The 17,467-nt window shown below is 36.4% G+C and overlaps 1 protein-coding gene across 1 annotated transcript in view; it reads left to right on the forward strand.

Annotated features, from left to right (window-relative positions):
• Window positions 1-17,467, forward strand: part of GRM4 (glutamate metabotropic receptor 4) — a gene marked incomplete at both ends in the record, with an annotated part of 317,732 nt that overhangs the window by 275,359 nt on the left and 24,906 nt on the right. The gene's annotated exons all lie outside the window — the stretch shown is intronic.

The raw sequence follows: 17,467 nt of genomic DNA on the forward strand, positions 1-17,467 counted from the left end.
CATTCAAGGACTATTGAAATTCTAGTTTTTTTTGCTTTGGGGATTTCCTTTTTTTTTAACTATGTTGATTTTTCATCATATGCACAACTTACCTTGGTTTTTTTTCCTGGATTACTCTTCTCTTTTTCTTTTCTTCTGTTCTGCATTCTCTTGCACTTGTCACATTATTTTGGTTTCTTCTTTTCTTCTGTTACACTCCCCTCCCCCATTCCTCAGCAATTCTTGGTTTTGGAAGACAGGTATAATTGTCTATGGAATATACATTATATTACAAAATGTGTGGGGATTGTATCATACTTGAAAATCAAAGATTGCAAGGAGGAAGAGGTAAAAAAGGAGGCCCTCCTTCCACAAACCTTTCAACGAATTTTTAAATGCTTTGGTGTTATTGAAGTATGGTTTTCAGACAGTGGCAACCTCAAGCTGTCAAATGCAGAATAATGCAAGATGAGCAAACAAGTGCATATATGTCATAAATTTGTAATGCAAAATTGTCTGCTATCTTTATAATGAGCGTAAAGAGGCATACACACTAGGAAATAATCATTTTTTTATTCTAACAAGGTTATATAGTGGTAAATAGATTGAGAGATATTTTTTAAAAATTTTCTCTGGAGTTCTAACGACTATATTTTTATTCCTTGTGTAATTTTGATTTCTACTTTGGTTACTCTCACTTTTGAAGGTGCAGATAGAAACATAGAAAAATAAAAAAAAGTGGTGGCAGAAAGAGACCTAGTGGTCCCATCGAGTCTGACTTTTAAGCGTTTTTCTTTTTAATCAAATAATTAATTTATTATTTTTGAATTATTGTTTTTGTTTTTTTGTTTTTTTTATTTTTATTTTTGTCAGATGATGCACATCTGTGTTTATCCGAAGCATGTTTATATTCAGTTAGTGATGGTTGACCCACTACCTCTGCTGGAAGTTGGTCCCAAGCTTTCGGTATTCTTTCTGTGAAGTAATACCTTCTAACATTACTTTTGAACTTCCTCCTCTCAGTTTGAGGTTATGACTCTGTGTTCTTGATTTTTGTTTAATATTGAAAATAATGCCTTCTAGAACCTTATTCACACCCTTCATATAAAGGTTTCAGTTATGTCATGCCCCCCCTTCCCTTCTGTCCTCCAGGCTATACATATTTAGTTCCCTCAGTCTCTCCTGATATGTTTTGTTCCTCAGACCTGGCATCATTTTTGATAACAGGATAGTTCATCATGATGGAACAATTAAACCCTTTCCCGAAACTATTCTCTCTCTCTCTCTCTCTCTCTCTCTCTCTCTTTCTTTTACAGCTGGTAGTTATAATTACAGCAGTTATAACTATCTATAATAGTTAAAAAATCAAGCATCACATGAGAAAATGATGATAATATTCTACAATATTATCTGCAAAATGTCAATCTCCTGTCCTGGATCCTCAATTTGAGCGAAGTATGACTAAGTGAAAATCAAATGCCTTCAGGCTTCACTGCGTTCATAACAATTCTGGCATGTTCGTAATCAACATATCTGACTCCCAAAACACCATTTTAGTTGAACATAACCAATTTTCTATCAATAGAACATGGCCTCTTGACCATGGTTTACATTTTTTTAAAACCTCTTGACCATGATTTACATTTTCTTAACTAAAAAGTATCAAGGCCCAAAGAAATCTGAAAACTGAAATGACAGTACTCTAATGTTTCATAAACGTGTCTCATAAAACAGAACCCTCCCAGTATGTTTGATAAAGTGTGTGAGATCTCAGATCATGACTTTCCTTGTGCTTTATAGTTGTTAATAAATGTACTCACTCAAAAGTCATTAATCTAATTTATAAACAACAACACTCTGTTTTTCCCAGTTTACCTACTAGTGTCACATTAATTTACTACATAGGCTTCTTATACTATCCTACAGTTATTACCGGTATCAGTACTATCACTTGAAAAATATCTGCCTTAGTGGATAGAGAAGAGCATCCATTCACTCATTCATCCTTCAGGGTATTTCCTCTCTCAGCTGGAATGTTGCTGGGATTTTAATTAATGCTTGAGGAGTTTAGCAACACAGCGTTGTTATGACTGATTGCCTTTCCATGAAAGATGTGGTATATCTTGCAGCAGCCAGACTCCCAAAGAAAATAATGCCATTATTTTGATCCTAAGCTCTCTAGGGCCCTCTTTTCCCTGCCAGATCAGGTTGTGTTAGAATGTGACCCATTAGCTAATCAAATAGTAAACACTACCTGCCAGGCAGTAGGGGTCTGTGAAGCTGGAATCCCAGTTGGTGTAGACTAGAACAGTGAAATGCCAGAAATACAATGCCTATTTGGATGAGATTTTGTTCCTCCATGCTCTGTTAGCATCACAGGAAAAGACATTATTTGGGGTCCTGAGCATTCCTGACCTCGCATCTCTCAACAGCTGTACAACTGCAAGTTTATTAAGGAGGATGTGGAAACAATCCATCAATTATGCATGCCATGCAAACTTTATAGGGAGAGGATTTTTCTCTCTGACATGACTGCAAATTGTCTTGCGCTGGTGCCTTATGCTACACGTTCCTTTAATAAGGCCTTGTTGATTTGTTAAGTATAATAAAATAAAAGGTATTATATTATGATTAATGAGATGAGGAGTTTTACAGCTACCAACCTGTTTTCTTTACAATTATGTGGCTCTTCCTGTTTTGATTTTTTTAAAAAATATATATAGAGAGATTTTTTCCTTGATAGTAACCATGACTTTTGCTGTTATTTATTTTTGCTCCTGTGGATCTGGTGTACGGAAAGAATTTTCAAACTTTTTCAGACCATGGAACCTGTAGGAAAATTGAATGATTTCCCCCCCCTTAGACTCTCAGAGAATTCCCTCAAATTCTTGTTGAACTCTAGGATTCTGCAGAACACAATTTGAAAAACCTTAATACAGAGACCCTTAATCAGATAGAAGCTTTTCTCTCTGCTAATACTCTCTTCTTTTTATTTATTAATTAATGAAATATGTTTGCTGCCCATCTTGCCACAAGATGACTCTGGGTAGCTTACAACATTAAATTTAAAAGTTCTTTTTCTGTTTGGAAGGATTTACTATTGGAGCTTTTACGTATCAATATGCCCATGATCAGGATTGAAAAAAAAGGTATACTTCCTAATTTATTAGATTCTGAAAGGAAACTTTTATATTTATTTTCATTTTAAAATTTTCTTGTCAAGCTCAAGTACATCAGCAGGAACTGAGTGACAATCAACACTGTAGTTGTTTTCATTTTTCCTCAGTCTTATGTTCATTTCACCTCATTTCTGCCTCAATTTGCAATTTCTTTTCTTAAGGAAAAAAGGCCTTCATAAAAATGCATATGTTACTTGTGTGCATTTCTCAAACTATGCACATTTTTGAACTTTTGCAAACATGGCCCCATTAATAATGCATTTTGGTACTTGTCTTTTTATGGATACATCTAGTATGTGTTCCTCCAGTATCCACACTTTCTGCATTAAAATGCAAACTGAGTTAATGTCTTTCTGATTCATAGTGAGAATCTACATACTGGCAGGGACACTTTGATAGACACCTAAAACCTATGTCAGCTGCCATCATCTTTGTTGCTGTAGGATCAGGCATATGCATAACCCTATTGTATGTTATAGCAGGGCATAGAAATGGTAAGGAACTGGTTATAATGCGGATTCCATTCTGTTCTCTTACTCAGCCAGTTGCTCTTTCTAGCAATGAAACTCATGATTATAGAGCCTTCTTTCACAATTCTTGGAGTCATGTTTAAGCTACTTCTGAATACAGCAATGGTAAACAGCTAAGTTTCACAACTGATTTCCTGACCTAGATTTCATTCTGTTTTGGCTCCCCATCTGGTAGGACCGTCTACATTTCATTTGCTCCTTATGGCTGCTGCCAACGTCTGAAACAGTCAGTTTCGGCTGAGCAGCAACCCAGACTTATCTGATATGTTTGCTTAGGTTTTAATAGAAAAACTCTTGCAGCACTTCATGTAGCTAGCATCAGCAAAAATACATGTCATATCTCAACCTTTAATTATCCTGGCAAACAGAGGTATGGTAGGGGCACTGCTGGGTCTATGTATGGGGAGGAGAATGTGTCCATTCAAATTGTATAGCATCATCCTGGGAACCTTTACCTTTTTATCCTATATGTATTATTATATGCGTACATGTGTGGAAGAAAGTATTTTTGGTATCTACAGAATCCTTGAGTTAGCATCGGAGTTAGTCAATTGGTCATGTAGAAAAAAAATCTTATAATTGGTTGGCATATAGTAGTAAACATATAGAAAAATCTGGCTCATGCTCCAGAAAATATGAAGCAGTCATTTTGTACTCTTTCCCAATCACCATTCAGGTCTCTTGGCTTGTATTTGACTTATTTATTTATTATTTGACCTATTATCTTTACTACTATTACCAATCACTTTTTTAAAAAAATGAGTCCAACCCAAATCTCCAAAGACTGAATGAATAAATGTTTAAAAAGCTTTAGAAGCTGTTAATAAAAAAACAAAAAAGTCCTAGAATTGATCAAAAGGCAAAGTTCCTCCTCCTCCAACTCCTCCTCCTCCTCCTCCTCCTCCTGAACCCCAATAAATGTATGGTTCCCTTTTGATACCATAGAACACAGTCTTAAACCCCTGATGTTTAAAGAGGCCTTATTCTTATGGATAGAGGTCTTGAGTGGCACATGGATTTTTAATGCACATTTGAAGCTGAAGAATGATGAAGGAAATAAATGCAGTATCACCACAAAGTCCTTTATAATAACTTCTGGTTAGTAGCACCACATAATTAGCTGCCCATTGCTTTTTTTTCTGGCCAGGCTCTGAATCTTCCCTCAAATTAATTCCAAGTAAATTTGGAGCTGTGCCCAAAATTAAATATGTAAATCAAATTGCAATGTTTCTTTTGGAGAGAATACCATAAGGCCAAATTGGAGCATTATTAAATTTTGGAATCAGTTCCAATCACTATACAGTAGGGTTCAGCAACTAAGCCATATCAAAGTACAGGAGTATAACTAGTCTCAAGTTAAGAATTAAAAGAAATGTAGTAAGCTTTCTGTTCTGATGAAATGGCAGTGAAGAAACTAACAAGAAAGCAGGGTTTTGTTTTTTTTAAGAGATTACTTCCTGAAATGAAAGCTTCCTTAAAGTCACTTTAATGTGTTTGGTATAGTGTGGGTAATAAAGATGGAAATTATAATGACTGTAGATTATGTGCAAGGTTGCTCACCTTCTTGCTGCAACTTGCGATGGAATAATTTAGGGTTGCTGAAAACTAGCTGTCAAGTTGCAGTTGAAAAAGGGGCTTTAGCTCATTTGGAGGATTTGTAATATGCAGTTTCCTTTTTCTATTCCATTGCTAACAAGCTGATTAGAAGCCTTTGTAGTAATTCACCTAGCTCTCTTGAGACCTCATACACGACACCTAATAATAAAGAGAGTTCCTGTTTTTTATTTAAGACAAATTCCCAGGAGCTGGAATGTGTAACCAACAAGGTCTTTTCTTTCCCTAGGCAAGACTGGCCCAACATATTTTGAGGCTTAAATGCACAAAATGAAACACCCTATATGGAAAGGCCAATTATGCAAATAATTGAATCTTAATTCCAACTTATCTCTCCTTTAAATTTCAAAAATCAAAATACAGGTAGTCCTCAATATAGAATCACAACTGAGCCCCAAATTTCTGTTGCTTAGTGAGACATTTGTTAATTGAGCTTTGCCCCATTTTATAGCCTGTCTTGCCGCCACTGTTGTTAAGTCAATCACTGCACTTGTTAAGTTAGTAACACGATTGTTAGATGAATCTGGCTTCCCCACTGACTCTGCTCGTCAGAAGGTTGCAAATGGTGATCACATGAAGATGGGACACGGCAACCGTCATAAATGAGAACCAGTTGTCAAGCATCACATTTTTGATCTTATAATCATGGGGATACTGCAACAGTGGTAAATGTGAAAAATGGTCATAAGTCACTTTTTCCCCAGTGCTGTTGAGACTTTGAATGGTCACTAAATGAAGCTGATATCTTAGAAATTCATCTAGGTTTAGATTTATACATGTTCAGTATGAATAAAGAAAATATGCTACTCAGATGTTTGACCCATGTAGATGATTGTTGTGTGCTGGGTAGTTTAGGTTTCACTGGAGATATAGGACAGATGATTGCCCTATTTTGTCCCCCAAGCTCTTGTTTCCCAATAGTTGAAGTTGGATAGTCAACAGTATGACTTAATGTACTGGACTTTTTTTTTAGAGAGATCCAGTTTCAGGTCAACATGGAAGCAGATGATGTTGGATCAGTCTTTTATTCCCCAGCACAATCTATCTCCTGAATTTCTTGTAAAGTTAAAAGAAAGGGAAAGGTGAGAAGCTTGTATTAAAATAAATGTCCATAACTTTTAAAATGCAATAATAATAATAATAATAATAATAATAATAATAATAATAATAATAATAATAATAATAATAATAATAATAATAATAATTTTATTTATATACCGCTCTTCTCCCGAAGGACTCAGGGTGGTGAACAGGGCAGATATATAAAAAATACAAAAATACAAAAGTTAAAAGAAAATTAAACATATGCCCGACTAAAAACAGTAAATACAGATATTAAAAATGACCATAAAAACCCAACCCATACCCCATCAGGCCAGGCCGGCTTGTTCAAATAAGAGTGTCTTCAGCTCGCGACAGAAGGAGCGAAGGTCGGGCGCCATCCGGAGCTCAACCGGCAACTGATTCCATAGCTCTGGGGCGCCCACAGAGAAGGACCTCCCCCTGGGGGCCACCAATCGACATTCTCTGATCGGTGGCACCTTGAGGAGACCCTCTCTGTGGGAGCGCACAGGGCGGAGGGAAGTTGATGCCTTTAAAGTACCACTTCAAAAAGTTGGTAAAATACAAAATGTCACAAAAAATAAATTTGCCTTCTCTTGAGCTTTTTCATGGCAATTTGAATAGTTTTGAGATATTATTTAAAGATGCTGTAATTACTTTTGTTGCAAAATATCAGCAATGTAGCCAAAAGGTTTAGGTAAATTTTGAATACAAATTTTTTGAGGCACTAAACTGTTATTTGGTTGCAAAATGACAGCCTGGGTATATTTATAATTTACTGTTTAATCTGGTCCTGTTCTGAGTTTATGACAATTTAAGTCTAAATTGGCTGAAGAAAAGCGTGCCTGGACTGAGCACTTTGGCCACAGCTTACAAGATACTCAGTTTGGATGGCAGATATCATTCTCCTGTGGGCTATTCCATGGCTGCAGTTTACCCTTCCACCTGTCACTTCATGAAAACAATACACACACAAACACACACACATATAGTCACCTTGTGGCAAACAAATTTAATAAATAAAGTAATTTTAAACTTTGATACAAACAATTAAATTTTGGGTGACATACAGGTAATCCTTGACTTATGACTTACCAACTGAACCTAAAATTTATGTTGCTAAATGAGACATTTGTTAAGTGAATTCTGCCCCATTTTACAACTTTCTTGCCACTGTTAAGTCTACCGTATCACTGCAGGTGTTAATAACACAATTGGTAAGTGAATCTGACTTCCCCTTTGACTTTGCTTGTCACAAGGTCGCAAAGGGTGTTCACATGACCTTGGGACACTGCAAACATCATAAACATGAGTCAGTTGCCAAATGTTTGAATTTTGATCACATGACCATGGTCACATGACCAGTTCTTGAGACATTAAACCTTGGAGATGCTGCAATAGTTGTAAGTGTGAAAAGAGGTCATACTGTTCTATGTCGAGGACTACCTGTACACATGTAATAAATTATGGTTTGTTACATAGTTAACCAAATATTTAGACAGTAGAGCTGCGTGTTGTAACGATGGTGATTTTGTCAATGCTGATGGTGCTCAAATGGTGATCCAGTTGTTTTGGGATTGTACTATCTCTGCTTTCTTTTGTTGCAGTCCTTCTACTTCTACTTGCAGGACTCTGTTTATTATTATTATTATAGCACCAAAGGCAGGCATAGCAACCAAAACTAAAAAAATGAAATAAAATAATAATAATTTTTTTCCTTCTGCCCATTTTGTATTCTAATAATAATGAAAAAGCATGTTTTTTATAACCTTTTAGATCATCTTATTGCTTCAGTATTACCTCAGATGATGGCACATTCTTTCCTCTGCAAAACATCTAACAAACTGCTGAGGTGAGCTTGTAAGAAAATAAAGTGCCAAAATGGTCAAGTACACTTGAGGCAACATAAAATGAAAAACTTAACTTTCAAATATTGTCAGGAAAATGCTGTGGAAGGTTGAATTTGTGATGAGAGGGAGATGAGTAATGGTGGGTGTTGCTTGCTTCTACCTTCAAAAGGATTGATGTCCTATTGTAGCAATCAGGTAACTAGGCAGTGTGGATAAGCCCACTAATTAAGGTAAAAGCAGACTTCTTTCCAAAAGAATTGTAAGTAAAAAAAGAATTCTAGTAAATCTGACTTCAGCCCTAGTAAATTCCAATTAAATTTAACATTCTCAGCCTAGTAGGCTATAGTAGTAAAGTGTTGGAAAGATTCAAGTTCAAATCCATCATAGACTCAGGGTGACTTTGGCCTGTTACTCTTTCTCAGCCCAATCTACCTGATGGGGTTGTAGTGGTAATACAGTAGTGAAACTGTATTACCACTACTTCCCCACATAAACTGCCTTGTGCTCCTGGAGGAAAGGCAAAGGATAAATATAGCAAAAATTAAGGGGAAATGCTATGGATCCTGCATGAAAATAAGCATAGCAGCTCTTTGCTATTTATTGAAGGAGTCAGATTTTTCTGCAGAGACCTGGGAAAAAAAAGATGATGTTTTAACTGCCTTACTTATGGACTTCTTTCAAATAATTTTCAATTTGTAAATTTCATATCCTCTCCTCTGTGCCCCTCTTTCCATATAAGTGACTCCTTATTTGTATAGAGAACCAAATGATTACAAAAATCATTTTCAGTAGAAATTGTAATCTTCTGTCATTGGAATAGTCAACTTTATTTACATATTCATAACAGGTAGATGTACTGGTAATAGGAAAAGGTAATATAGATTTTATGGAAATTAAAATACATCCCTACTATTGTGCTAATGTATGGATATTAAAAAGATAAGGTATCAACTGAACCAATCATGTGAAGGAAATCTAACAGCAGGAACCAGTTAGACAATAAGAATAATTATTAACTAAGGGACAGAAGCTTTGTTAAAGAAAGATATGTCATAAATATCTTGAAATAAAGAAGAGAATGAGGGACATCATACTTTTTCTTAACAAGGAAATGATTTGATTCTTTGGGTAAAATGCCTGTATTTAGAATATGTGGAAATGCAACATCTTGGAGTATACTAATAATTATTTTAATTTATTTATTTATTTTATTTATTTTAATTCCATTTATATCCCGCCCTTCTCCTAAGACTCAGGGCGGCTTACAAACTTAGCAGTAGCCTTCATTCTATGTATATGCCTGCTTATTAGGGCTTTTTCACACACACCCCAAGCGGCATTATTACAAAGTCAGCTTAATTGCCCCCAACAATCTGGGTCCTCATTTTACCTACCTCAGAAGGATGGAAGGCTGAGTCAACCTTGAGCCTGGTGGGATGCGAACCTGCACTAATTGCAGGCAGCTGGTGTTACTTAAGGAGGCATTAGCCCACTGCTCCACCAAGGCTCCTGGATTAATGGTGGATTGAATCAGATTCCTGTTATTTATGGGAATAGTTATTGGTTCAAGGAGAAACAAAATTCTGTTTGTGATCACCTGATCCTGTATGACATACTATTTTCTTTCTGCCTGAACTTTATTAGAATTTCAGTCATCAAACGTTTTAAGTAGCTGCATCTTGAGGTTTGACTGTTTCTTTATGATCAGAGATGAATTTGAAATAAAGCACTCTCTTGGGTCAGCAAGTAGCAAAAATTGTCTGCAAAAATGTGGTTCTTGGGCAAATATCTACAGGTATTCTAAAATATGTTTACAAAATAAATATGTTTTAAGAACAAAAATCATATACTGGCATAAACATGACATTGGATGGACAAGATTGGAAAAGAGAAAAAAATGGGCAAAAATTTACTTCTTGTTTATGTTGACTGCAGACATGGCCATAATTATTTAATGGAAATAAAATATTCTGAAGTAAAGTTCACTTTCTAACCTTTGTGTTTGGAAACAATGCATCTAATGTTTTTCACTGACTTCATTCCACACCACAATTCATTCAAATAGGCATGGCATTTATTAACTTTAAGAAAGTTTTGGGAAAAATATGAGGAAAATTGGGAAGCAGAAGAATTTCTAATGAATTCATCATGTCTCTTCCATGAAAAGGTGAGAAGCAGAACTTTTTCTTTGCTAAAGGATAGGAAATTCAAGGTAGCCACTGAATAATGACAACAAAAGTGGAATTGTAAAAATAGCTGAAAAAATCAGAATTACTTGACCTCATAACATATAGTTTAGGGGAAAAAACAACATTACTTAGAACCAGATCTTTATTATGGTGATATGTAACTAATTCCTAGGCTTTGGAATAAAGCCAAAATTTACTCTAAATTGCCAGAATTTGCTCAATATTCTTCAGAAAAAACTATATAAAAAACTATATAGGAGCCACGGTGGCACAGTGGTTAGAATGCAGTATTGCAGGCTAACTATGCCCACTGCTAGGAGTTCAATCCTGATTGGCTCAAGGTTACTCAGTCTTTCATCCTTCTGAGGTCAGTAAAATTAGGACCCAGATTGTTGGTGGTAATATGCTGTCTCTGTAAACCATTTAGAGAGAGCTGTAAAACACTATAAAGGGGTACATAAGTCTTAAGTGCTATTGCTACATAAGCATAATAATACTAAGAAGGACCTTAGAGGTCATCTGGGATTGCAGCATTAATCTATTTTGGTAGTCTTTAAAAAGTCCTCAAAGGTTTTCTATGTATAAATTGTCTTCATGTGCATTCTAAACAACACACTATAGTTTCAGAAGCTGAAAAAAGCACTCTGCTTATTTTTTTCCTCCTGGCATTTGTGCCACAGAATGTTTGATTTGTGTGGTTGAATGAAATTGCCTTACTGTTTTCGTTGGTGGAAGCAGCTGATGAGATTTCAGTATTATTTTATTATTTTCCCCCAACTCTATATCTACAACTTTACATAGAGGCAGGGGATAATTTTAACAAGTCCCCTAAGCCCTTTCTCAAAGGAGCCTCTTATCTTAACAGATCCCTGAACATTATTACAGAATAAAAATAACCAAGAGTCTAAAGAAAGAGACAATTTCCTGTGCTGATAAGGCAGAAGCCAAACAGCATCACCATTGTCTTTTCTGCTATTTATTGTCTGTTCTTCAGAGATACAGCAAACCTGAGGGAAATGTATTGGCTGTTCTTTATCACTTTTGTTTCTTCAGAAGAGATCCTTCCAGTTAATAAACAAAGAAATTGATGCTTTGATACTCTGGCCAGGTGATCAGAACCATTGACATGGAAAGCAGGGGAAGAACAGGAAGCTAAGATTCACCAATGGGAATCTTGATTTTGACTCTTTTGAAAAGTAGATCCAGATTGCAGGCATCTGCATAGGAAGGACTTAATACTAATAAAATATTAAAAACAAATCCTTTCTTTTTCCTGTAAAATGTTATTATTAAAACCTGAAAATGAACTCCTTGAGGTTAGATATACTTTAGATGCTATTTTTCAATATGCTTTCCAAGGCATGCAGTTTGGTGCAATATTTAGGCAACAGATTAGAAAATGGGAAATGGTGAATTTAGTCCCACCTTGGGCAAGGTGACTTTGGGTCTGTCACTTTTTCTCAGTCCTATGAAGAAGACAATGAAAAACCATTTCTGAAAATATTGCCAAGAAATCTGTAAGAACTTGTCCAGGCAGTTGCTATGGTAGGAGTCAAGGTTGACTTGAATCTACAATTAACAACAACTATTACTTTTGTTGTGTCTGCAAAAAAATGGGAGTATGGTAAGTTTGAAGCAGAACTTGGCAGTTCCAAGGCAGTTCTTGAGATGGACTGCTAGACCCTCAAGACAGAGATTAGTTGCTGTATTCAGTGGAAAGCCACAGTAGTTAAGAAGGGATGGAGTTTGGCAAAAGACTTTGATCGCTTGTGTTATTAAAAAAGGCTGCTATTTGAAACTGCAGAGGTACAGTTATTCAGTCCTAAACTAGATGGATTAATAGACTGATTGGAAATAGGGACTCAAAGTAATATTAAAGGAATACGACAGATAGTGATAAGAACAAAAATAGGATTTGTCTATCTAGAAGGCATTTCCAAGGAGAACGATAAGTCTGAAAACCAAAGAAGTGTAGCATTGTGAGAAAATTGGGAAAATAATACATGTTTCCTTTATCATCGAGGCCAAATGAGGCATATAGGCTTGCTCCTTTTCTCCATTGTCAAGAATCTTTTCTGGCATTATTAAAAGTTTGGACAATTCTCAGAGGAGTAAGAACAAGTGTGCGGCTGTGATACTTATCCTTGCATTGTCCACGAAATGGAAAAAAGTGATTATAGCATTTGTAGCGAAAAGCTTTTATCCATGAAAGCTTCCACATGAATCTGTTTTTCCAAAATCCTACTTAGATAGAGGAAACTCTACAGTTCAAGTAGCTATCATCTACATATATATATCTCGTTTCTCCATTTCATCTGAGCAAAGATGGACAGTTCCTGTTTTCAGTTATACTTGGGGTTTTTTAGCTCCCTAGAAGAAAGAAAAGGAAATGAAGTCATGTCAAGAAGTTCAGAATGTCTCTCGAGTACCTCTCCAAATGGAAATTACTTATTTGTTAACAGAAGGAGGGACCCATATGTACTTCAGAGTAAGCAAGAGTTGGTAGGGGCAATCATCCAGCCAAAGCAACTATCTGCAGTGTGGTCCTCAAAGGAAGTCTGCCTTTAGAGCAACGTTTCTCAATCTTGGCAGCTTTAAGATATGAGGACTTCAACTCCCAGAATTCTCCAGTCCACGCATCTCAAAGTTGTCAAGATTGAGAAATGCTACTTTAGGGGCCACAGCCCCTGTTTTTGCTGTATGCTTGATCATCCAGTGAGTTGAATGTATTGTTTAGAATAGAAGGTGTTGTTTCTATGTTTAAAATAAAAGGCAGCTAGTGGGAGCATCCTGACAGTGGCTACTGCCTACACAAAACACATCATTTGAACCTCCTTTTTTCTTCCTCCTCCAGCTCTGCTCATTAAGAGGAGCTGCTTGACTCTCAGCTTTTATCAACATCCCAGAGCTAGTGTGACAGAAGGTCCCCAAATGCAACTGTCTCGGCAGGCAGATTAATAGCAATATCTCATCGCTCTCTTTTAATTAAATTTTATTAAACAATTTCAGAAAGTGATTTTTCAGCATAAATCAGATTGACTTAACAACAGCAGGCAAAATACATACAGTATTATAAATGCCTTAACACTTGACCCAGCAGGAAATCCTTTAAAACAATTAAAAACAATTTGATAAAAATGAAAACAAAACAAAACAAAACAAAAGCAGATAGAGAACTCCAGTTCTCTGTCAGTGAAGGATCTCAGTTTCCTTCTGTTCTAATTCCGCCCCCCCCCCGATCTATTTGACCTTCATATTGGGTAACTTACTTCTGAATTGGAATTTGTGCATTAGGTAACCTCAATTTTTCAATTTAAAAAACAAATGCTGAATTTTGTATATAGTGCAATGTTTTTTGCATTTTATGGAAGTTTTTAGTTCTTTTATTTCTTTGTGAATTATTTCCCCTACATATCCTGATTAAGCACTTTAAAAATGCTGTATTGATTGGACTGTACACAATGGCTAATAGATTAAAGATTTCCTACTACGTGTGTATGTACACTGTAAAAGCCCTGCACGGAAAGGAGTTATTGAAAGCTATGTCAAATTTTGCTTGTACATTGTTTTAATGTTTCAGTCAGTAAGAGAGTGACTGAGGGCATATGTAGATGAATCAAAGGAATGGGTGGAGTTACAGCATGCGGATCAGTACCAATGCTGGCTGGGATTGATAAATGTCAGTGTATTACAGCTTTTAGAGAGCTGCAGGTTTCTCCTTCAGTTTGCTTGTGGTTTCTTTAGCTATTTCTCTTTATTGATGGAGGTGTAGATATGTGTATTAACCATCAAATTGGAATGTCAGCAGTTGTGTTTCAACACATATGTCCAATTTGGTTTATGGCAGCCACAAGTATTACCACAAAGATAAAACTTTTCAGGGTGTTATTATACCAAATGCAATATATGCTGGCAAACCTTGGAAGTGTACAACCAAGATGATTAAATGGTTAAATGTTTTCTAACAATGCTGCTTGAGAAGAATCCTCAAATTCTTATATTGTGACCACATCACTAATAAAGAGATACCACAAAGGTCAGATTTAGAACACCTACCAAGAACTGTGAATGAACGTCAGATGCGGTTTGTTGGCCATATCTTACTTGTGCTTAAAGACCGGAATCCAAAAATTGTGCTATGTTTGATAGCTCCGGGAGGAAAGAGAAAATGAGGTCGGCCTCAGAAAAAACTTAAGGAAGATGTTGAGGTTATTAGTGCCCCTTGGGATGATGCTGTGAATGATCAAAACTGCTGTCAAACACTAGCTGCCCAATGTGCTCTGCCCAGGGGGAATGGGACAACTTGCCAAAGCCAACTCACTGCGGCCAACTCTCCATGGCCAACTGGCCAAAGCCAACTCACCACAGCCAACTCACCGCAGGACAACTCACTATGGCCAACTTGCCATGGGACAACTCACTGTGGGACAATTTAACAATTATATTTAATTATTTAGAATAAATTAAAAATTATTTAAATTTTTACCATTCACATTTCATTCTGCCCTTCCTTTTGCATCCTTTCTTTAATAATAATAAACCTTTATTGTCAAAGTACAACATGTGTACATTGAGATTAGCTGAGCCTCCCCCTGTGCTCTCTCCCCCCAACACACAGTGACAACAAACCCTCCATCCCACCACACTATGTGAACCAACTACACCACACACCGGCCTCCCAAGTCAACTCTGCATAAGATTACATCCCATTCAAAAGCCTAACAGACCATGGATAAAAGCTGTTCTTCAGCCTGTTGGTACGGCTGGCTATATTCCTATATCTCCTACCAGATGGTAGGAGAGTAAAGAGATACCGTCCAGGGTGTGAGTCATCCCTGAGAATCTTCCTCACTCTTCCAAGGCAACGAGCCCTGTCGATGTCATCCAGTGGTGTCAGGGAACAGCCCACAATGTCTTGTGCTGTGCTCACTACCCTCTGTAATACTTTCCTATCCGCGGCTGTCAGACCGGCATACCAAACCACAATACCATATGAGAGGACGCTCTCTATGGTGGACTGGTAAAAGAGGGTCATTAGCTGTTGTTCTACCCTGTTCTTCCGCAAGATCCTAAGAAAGTGAAGCCTCTGTTGGGCCTTTCTAGCCACCTGGGTTGTGTTAACTGTTTAATGATTCTTTTTTATCATTTCTTTGCTATTAGTGTAAATTTTGTCTTGCAACGAGTTGTCCCACGATGAGTTGGCCATGGTGAATTGTCTGGCAGTGAGTTGGCCATGGAGAGTTGACTATAGTGAGCTGGCCACGCCAAGTGGGCCACAGTGAGTTGCCTGTGGCAACTTGTCATAGACACCTGCACAGGACATGATGATAATGATGATGATGGTGATGGTTTCTCATATCATTGTGCTATTGTATTTAACTATGTGAAAACTGTTGTATTTCAGGATAGAAACAGCTCAGGCAGATGCATTCCTAAGTCACAAAAGTATAAGGAGAAAGTACAGCAATTCAGATGCAAACAATTCAGTTATTACAGTCAGTCTCAAGAGAAGTAGTTTTAGCCTTCCTATAGATTTGATTTCTTGGTCTGGTCTATTGAGTGGGGCTGACACCTAGCTTCTGCAGAGGCGGGTCCCCAAATAGTATTTGTGATTTTTTTTTAATACATAGATTTACCTTTCAGTGTTTTTCCAACATAGCTCCCATCAAACTGTAATGATTTACTCAGTTTGAAGATCTATCCATTCTTATGTACAGTCTTAATTGATTAAAACATATAAATGTTAATTATGTTAATTGTTCCATATCCTTATTCAGAGGATTAATATTTCTATATACAGAATCCAAAACAACAAGAGGTATCAGAAAGTACCAGCTTAGGGACAACAAAAGGAGTTACTGAAATAACTTGCATCTTTCAAACTGATTGTAACATATATATTGCTAACTTTCAGATAAATTTAAATATGTGAAATTGACATTACCTATCATGATATTTACATATTTGGTTTGTCAGAAAGAAGACTGTATCTTTACTATCAGTAATTATTACTGTACTCCCTTTCATAGATGTGGAGGAATGAGCCTCACCAATATGTCTTTTCAGAGATGAGGTTGTCACGTCAGCTCTTCATCCTTTAGATTTTTCAAAGCATTTTCTTTGATAACTTTGCTTTCTTCTTTTGTAAACAGTACGTTCAAATAAGCAAACATTATTTCTGCCATTGTAGCTACAAGTCCCTGTCCCCCTTCTTCAAGTGTCTTGAAATGACTCAAATTTCACAACATTATTTGTGATTTTGTACAATCTAAAGTTTACTCTCTGAATCAAAAATGAAAGCAGACTTTTTTCTTTGCCTGCATGGAATCACTAGTCCCTTCTAGTGTATAATTTCTGAAAACATAAAGGCTCAAATGTCTCTTATTAGTTTGACAGACTAAACAAAATGGTGTTTACATGAATGTATTATTTATTAATTTAGTTTGGCCACCCCCCCCAACCCCCCCAAATCTTTTAGCAAAAGTTCTAAGGTTCCAAATGTTACTGGCCCTTTAGCCTGTTTTTATATTTTTTAAAAAATAATTTCTTATTTGGCTTTTTGCCTTTTGTTTCCACTTCTTTGTTCTTAAGCTTATAGTTAGTTTTTGTTTTGTTCAATAATAAAGATAAACTCACCAGGTGGCTTTTTGAATTTGTTATTTGGAACATCTCTAGCATCATTAATATAGTTAAGTAGATAATTTCCAGAAATTATGAGAAAGCAAACTCGCTGGCCTTTAAAAGACTCCATTGAAGCTGATAACATGATGATTCCCTTTGTCTTCTAGCAATCAAACCTGTAGGAAGCCACTGTCCTGTGGTGTACTCACAAGGAGCTGCTATTCAGAGCAGTATCCCATTCTCTCCTTATCCAGAAAATGTTACAAGAAGCCAAAGAAAATGGAGGTTTTGGTTTGCCAGAGTGGGTCTTATATTATCAAGCATCTGTATTAACATGGGTAAAAGAATGGATAAGTCTTAGAAACAAAAGGTTGTTATATTTGGAGGGACGTGATTTACAACTGGGTTGGCATGCTTTTTTATGGTATGGGAACAATAAAATA

Source organism: Vipera ursinii (genome assembly GCF_947247035.1).
Source record: "Vipera ursinii genome assembly, chromosome: 3".
In the NCBI taxonomy this organism is placed as follows: domain Eukaryota; kingdom Metazoa; phylum Chordata; class Lepidosauria; order Squamata; family Viperidae; genus Vipera; species Vipera ursinii.